This window comes from Mus caroli, chromosome 6 (genome assembly GCF_900094665.2).
Source record: "Mus caroli chromosome 6, CAROLI_EIJ_v1.1, whole genome shotgun sequence".
NCBI classification, from domain to species: Eukaryota; Metazoa; Chordata; class Mammalia; order Rodentia; family Muridae; genus Mus; species Mus caroli.
The window spans coordinates 89,710,453-89,717,458 of NC_034575.1; positions in this window are offsets into that span (position 1 = coordinate 89,710,453).

Below are 7,006 nucleotides of genomic sequence, written 5' to 3' on the forward strand. Positions count from 1 at the left end.
AGAGAAAACTGTGGTCAGGATGTATTGTATGAGAGAAGAAATAAATTCACAATAAAAATGAAGAGTAATACACAGAAATCAGACAAAATATACCAAATCAATGATAATAATAGTAACAACCTGCGAAAAAGATTTTTTAAAATAAATTCAAAGAGGTTGGAGGTAAAACAAATAAAACCACGAGCCAGCCTAGTGACTCCATGGAGCTGATAACAGGGTGTATTTACTGCAGCCATCTTCCTTCAGGAATGTCTACCTGTGTTGAGGCTCCACACAGAGCAGCCAGTGGCAGTGAAGGCACACCCAGCCTGAGCATGCTCTCTGGAACCCAATATTGGCTCTTAAGAGACCAATTAAGAAAATGCTTCTTCCTCTGCAGAATGGATGCCAACCCATAAAGGACCCTTCACATGTTTATGGTTCTTCTAATAGATNTAGGGGTTCTCTGGATGTTGGATGTGGGCTGNCCTCACTGCCCTTTGCTACAGGAGTTGTTTTAGCAGTCACTGAGAGGCTTGCTGCACACAATGAGTCTTCCCCTAAGGCTTTAAGATAGAGCCATTCTGAGCTTTCTGCCAGTGTTTTTTTCCATCTCTGTCCTTCAGGCCTGCCCTCCACGCCATGAAAAACCACCTTAGCTTCTCATTGAAGTCTTTGCCCACTCCTGGGTTCCCTGTGGAGAGCTCATGTTTCTTTCTTTCCCTTCTTGGTGCTTTGTAAAGGACATTTCTTTAGTATAGACATTCAAGGACACCACACACACCTCCAGAGCTCTTACCACAAAGAAACTCAATTAGCCAGTGTCTGGCTTTCCTGCCAGACTCCAAACTTCAGGATTGTAGGGATTTTATTGCCCCCACCCCTACCTCTTGACACAAACACTGCGCACCATGCCTCAAAATGGGAGTCACTCAATACACTTGTAAACAAACTGTTCTGAGAAGCAGTTTAATCAATCAGTCACACTTTAGTTTGCAAGAGGATAATCTGTTCCATAAACAAACATCCTCCCCCCCCCACCGTGTGTGTGTGTGTGTGTGTGTGTGTGTGTGTTTACTAGAGGTCCAACACTGAATGTCTGCCCAGCCAGAGAGTTCCAGAACTACTCCTGTCTCCACCTCCAAGCACTGGGATCCTAGTCACGTGATGATTCATCCAGCTTTGTATGTGGTCCTGGGGACCCCAACTCAGGTCTCCATGCTTGAGTTCCCAGTAAGTACTTTCTTTACCCATTGAAGCATCTTCCCAGCACATCCAATAGATCTTTGAGTTCTTCTCATCTGGTCACTAGTTAGAGCTAATAATATCAATGGTGAATTTTGGCCTAGGGCACTAATCTGGACAAATGTAAGTCACATGAGTTGATTCTTGCTAATGTGAACAATAACATGCTCTCAGGAATGTTCTCGTCTTTTAAAACTCGACTGTTGCCTTGGTTAGAGGAATACCACACTCTGATCATTTAGTCACACACAGTTTTTAAACTCTAAGATGCTTAATTTAGGAGCTAGAGAAATCACTCATTTTCCAGTGATGGTCTCCAGAGGCCTAGAGTTCAGTTCCTAGCACCCACATCAGGTAGCACACAAGTGCCTTCACTACAGTTCCAGGGGGTATGACCTCCTCTTCTGGCCTCCATTGCATGCACACACATTTAGGCTCACACATGCACGTGTAAAATTAAAAAAAAAAAATCTTTAAAAAAATGGTCAATTTAACCAATATTTTTACTAATTAAATTTGTTTTAAAACAATTTAACATGTGTATACACTCTACACCAACCACTCTGAGTAACTCTCACAAAGTCTTGTGCTCAAGGAAGTCACAGGCAGAGTTTGGAGAGAGTGGGGGTGCCCAGAAACAGAGAATTTGAAAAGAAAGAATGTGCTAGAAAAATATTCTAGTCTTGTCATCACATCAAACTGCTGATTATTTAATATTCTCTTTCTTGCTCTGTTTTAACACTTCACGTGTTCCATTTAAATAAGAGCATTAAAGTATTCCTCTAGGCTTAAAAAAAATGAAGTTGCCTTTGCCAAACCATAGTGTACCATTGCTGAACCTGAGGACACAGGCATCTCTCTGCTTCCTTACCATAAATTCAGCCACAACAGGGATATCAAACAATTCACAATTGATAACGCACTTGACTATTCAGCTTATATTTGGGTAATAGCCTCATATGAAGGTCTGCACAGCTCATTTTACCTATTTCTCCTCTGTGCAACTGAGGGACTACAAAAGGCAAGAGCAAACCCCCTACAGCTAAAGCATCCCTCTCTGTGAGGTTAAAGAGAAAGTCACCACTGCCAATTGAAATCACCAGGGACNTTTTATAAACCCAGGCTGCAGGCAGACCAATTACATCACAGTCCTTGGGAGGGGCCCAGGCATCACATTTTCTGAAGCTCCCCAAGTGGCTGCTGCATGCACCTGAGGCTGTGAGCTATCCCAGTCAGCCATTAGGCTGTGCTTGGAAACACACATCAATGGGACACCATCGCAAGGCCTGCAAACACTTAGCAGAAAACAGCTGTTCTCAATGACAGTATACATATTCTCAGTATTAGTGTCACCAGAAATAGAAAAGAACTAGGAGCATGATTTATTCCTTCAAAGGTATTTAAACGGAACGGCTCAAGGGTACCAGGTTTTAATTAAGAGCGGCGCTATTCAGCGCAGCAGATTTTTGTAATAGAACTGTGTATCCATAGGGAACTAGCTAAATAAATTGTGGTCAACAACAGAATAGGTAGTTATTAAAAGAACAAACTACTTAAATTACAAAATGACAACTATAAGCAGGTTTGTCCCAGTCTAAAAGACAAAGATCCTTGACTTTTCCAAACATTCATTAGGGCTCTTGCATGGGTTTAACTCTACATAAAGATGAGCCATGCAAATTCAAAGATGAGGGACTCCTTCTTCAAAGACTTACTAAAAATTAAAGACCACGATAGCTAAGTATTAGAACAGGCCAAGTCCTTCCTCATGCATCTCTCTGTGTGGCTGTGTGGCTGCAAGTTAGAGGAATTCAAGAGGGAACAGGTGGTCCATGGTACAGAGAAAAGGGAAAGCAAACTCAACTGCTATGGAAGAGAAAGAACAGGATGTGGGTTGAAGTCTTAAAGGAGGGTGTAAAAGTAACTTGTTCACCAGATGTAATTGTCATCTCAGAGGCATACTGCTGAATAAATTCACCCTTTCTAGTTCTTTCTGAACTCTGGCTGGCTGCTTCAGCTCAGCTATTCTGGCTCCTAATCTCTGGGTCCTTCTCATTAGCAGGCTTGTTCTGTCTTACCTGCAACCTATTTCTGTAAAACTGTTTTGGTAAAACTGTCTCCTCTGTCTCTGTCTTTGTCTGTCTCTGTCTCTCTGTCTCCCTGTCTCTTTCTGTCTATCTCTGTCACTCTGCCCGGCCTCTTAAGTCCTCACTTTCCTGTGCTGTTCCTGTAACTCACTCCATCAAATCTTTCTCTGATTCATCGCTTTGTCTGCCCCTCAATTAGATATCACTTTTAAACATGGCTGCTTCCTCCTATAAAATAACCTTACTTTTCACTGTTTGTAATTAAAGGTGTATTCTAAGGGTGTGTCTGTATTCCAGCCAGATTATAACTGTAATCTAGGGTGTGTCTGCATTCCAGAAAGATCACAAAGACCTAGAAGGTCTTTGGCTGTGATCCCTTGTTAGAGCAGCCATGTTGCTGGATTAAAATTCCTCTCCAGTAGGGTAGTCAGGAAAGGGTGCAAGAAACAATAAGGGGGAAAAAGTCAGTGTAGCTATCTAGCCTGACTCCCCAGGGAGAAAATATGTAAGTGGGCAAGTAGAAAGGTCGCTAGAAAAGTGAGAAAGCTATAGCAGGAGCCCAGAGAAAAAAGGAAGAGCATGGAGATCTGCAGTATGTAGATTTTATTTTAAATATGTGTACACACCCCTAATTTGTTCATAATAGCCAAGCTAAAGAAACAATTCATTAAATAGTGATTCCTAGGCAATTCAAGAAAATTAAAACTAGACTTTATACACACCCATAAAAACATACTCTTTCTACTCTCTCTCTGTCTCTCTGTTTCTGTCACTGTCTCTGTCTCTCTGTCTCTCTCTCCTTGTGCTCTGATAATTTTAGAGGTGTTATAGAAAACACTTGTCAACTAGTTCTTTTAAGTACTCACTGGTCCATTCTAACTGTTGTGAGCAATAATATGACATCTTCCTACATGTAAAGTCACTGTCACCCTCCATTGCTCTCTTCCACATTCTTCTCCTGCTGGTCCCCCTCCTCTTCCCAAATATTTCCCCCTTATAATTTCACAAACTTGAAAAATAATGTAATACTTCTCTTTCTGAGTTTGGCTTAGTTTGCTTAATATTGTGCTCTCAGATTCACACATTTGTCCTGCAAACTGTAGAACTTTCTTTTTTTTTTTATGGCTCGATAGTACATACATACATGCATGTGCTACATATATGTCACATTTTCTTTACCCATTCAACCACTGATATGCAGGTACATAAGCTGATTCCAGAGCTTGTTCACAAGTAAATATACATGTGTGTGTTGACTTTGGCTCTTGGGTGCAGGTATATTCAGTATATCCAGGAGAGAGGGATAGCTGGATGGTATCCTTGATCTTTTGAGGGACTCACATGCTAGTTTTCAGAGTGGCTGGACTAACATCACCCCCAATAGTGTGTGAGGGTTTCTCCCTCTTGACCCCAACACTCCTGCTAGTATTTACTATGTTTGGTTTTCATATGACAACCATACTGACTGGAGCAAGATGCAATCCTAATGTAGTTTTGATTTGTAAAAATGTTTAACATTTTCATGTATTTATAGGTCATTTATGATTTTTATTCTGAGAATTGCCCCTTCAGTTCCTTTGCCCACTTATTGATTGGTCCTGTTCTTTTGGTGATTAACTTTGTCAGTTCTTTATATTTAGGGGATCAGTTTCTGATGCATGAAGAGCCAACCAACAGTCTCTCCATTTTATTTTTTATTTTTAGCTTTGGATTTATTTATTTCATTTACGTGAGTACACTGTCACTGTCTTCAGACACCAGAAGAGGACATCTGATCCTATTACAGATAGATGTGAGACACCATGTCATTGCTGGGAACTGAACTCAGGACCTCAGTACTTTTAACTGCTGAGCCACCTTTCCAGCTGAGAGGAAAAAGTTTGTTTCATCTTATATCTCACAGTACATTGTGAATGGTAGTCAGGACAGGAAATCAAACATGAACGTGGATCTCTCCATTTTCTGGTAGGCCATCTCTTTACTCNGGAAAGTGAGTAAAAGCTGTTTAATTTGGTACNATCCAATCTCCAGTTCTTGGTATTTCCTAAGCAACTGAGGACTTAATGAGAGAGTTCTGGACTGTTACTGCATTTTCCAAGAGTGGAATCCAAATTACACTAAGTTGGTTTTTGGACAGGTGGGGATATAGGTCCAGTGTTCTATATGTGGCTATTTAGGTTTGCTACCACTGTTGTGAATAGCATGTCTTTTTCCCAACATGTTTTGTGTATATTCAAGTGCCCTCAGCAGCCAGAAGAGGGTGTTGAGTCCCCTGGAGCTGGAGTTACATGCAGTTGCAGAGCCTTGTGTGGGTACTGGGAACTAACTCCAGTTCTCTGAAAGAGCAGTAAGTGCTTTTAATGATGACCTTTTTTTTTTGGCCTTTGTTTCTACATTTTATATTAAAGACTTTTGTGTCAGTGTTCATCACAGAAATGGGTTTATGGATTTTGCCACTGTATCCTCATCTGCTTCTGGTGTCAATGTAGCACTGACATTATGAAATGGGTTTGAAATCATGCTTCCCTTCAAAATTCTGTTTTAGGTGACTTTGTGTTGGCTATCCTTGAAAAGCCTAAGAGATTTCAGCAGTTAATCTGCCCTATCTCTGGTTTTTCTTTGCCTGGCTATAGAGAGTAGCCACTTCAGGATTCATATCTCCCATTGCTAGGAGTCTCAGCTCAGAAACAACCTAGTATCCTAGATGTCCCTCAACTGAAGAATAAAGAAAACATGGGTCATTTACACAATGGAATATTACTCAGCCATTAAAAACAAGGACCTCTTGAATTTCGCAGGCAAATGGATGGAACTAGGTAATTTATCCTGAGTAAGGTAACTGTGGTGGTTTGAATCTGCTTGGCTAAGGGAGTGGCACTATTGGAGGTGTGGCCTTGTTAGAGGAAGTGTGTCACTGTGAGGGTGGGCTTAGCTGCCTGAAGATAGTCCTCGTCTGAGTGCCTTCAGATTAAGATGTAGAACTCTCAGCTCCTTCTCCAGCACCATGTCTACTTGGACACTGCCATTCTTCCCTCCATGATGGCAATGTACTGAACCTCTGAACTTGTAATCAAGTCTCAATTAAATGTTGTACCTTGTAAGAGTTGCCTTGGTCATAGTGTCTCTCATTAGCAATGGAAACTAACTAAGACAGTAACCCAGACCCCAAAGGAGAAGCATGGTGTGTACTCACTTTTAAGTAAATATTAGACATAAAGTACAGGATAACCTTGCTATAATCAACAGACCCAAAGAAGCCAAATAATAAGGAGGGCCCAAGGGAGGATGGATGAGTCTTTCTCAGAAGGGGAAACAAAATAATGTCAGAGATGAATGGAAGGAGGGAACTGGGTAGGAGATGGAATGGGGAAGGGAGCAGGGATGATGGAGGAGGGAGATAATATGTATGGAGAGCAGAGGGGAGAGAAGGGGACAATGGGGGAGGTGCAATCTCTAGGGTGCGCCAGAGACTTGGAATGGGAGGAGGCCCCAGAGGATCTATGGGGTTGACTCTAGCAGTTAGTTTTTTTTATAGGACTCCAGAGTGTATGAATGAGTGGGTTTCTGGGTTTTTTTTTTTTTTTTGGTGCCTTTTTCCTTCTGTTCGTTTCATCCAATTCTGATGTGTTAGTTGTTTTTTTTAATCAGAGTTTATTATTAGACCTTAGATGCCTCTTTATTTTCTCTCTCTCTCT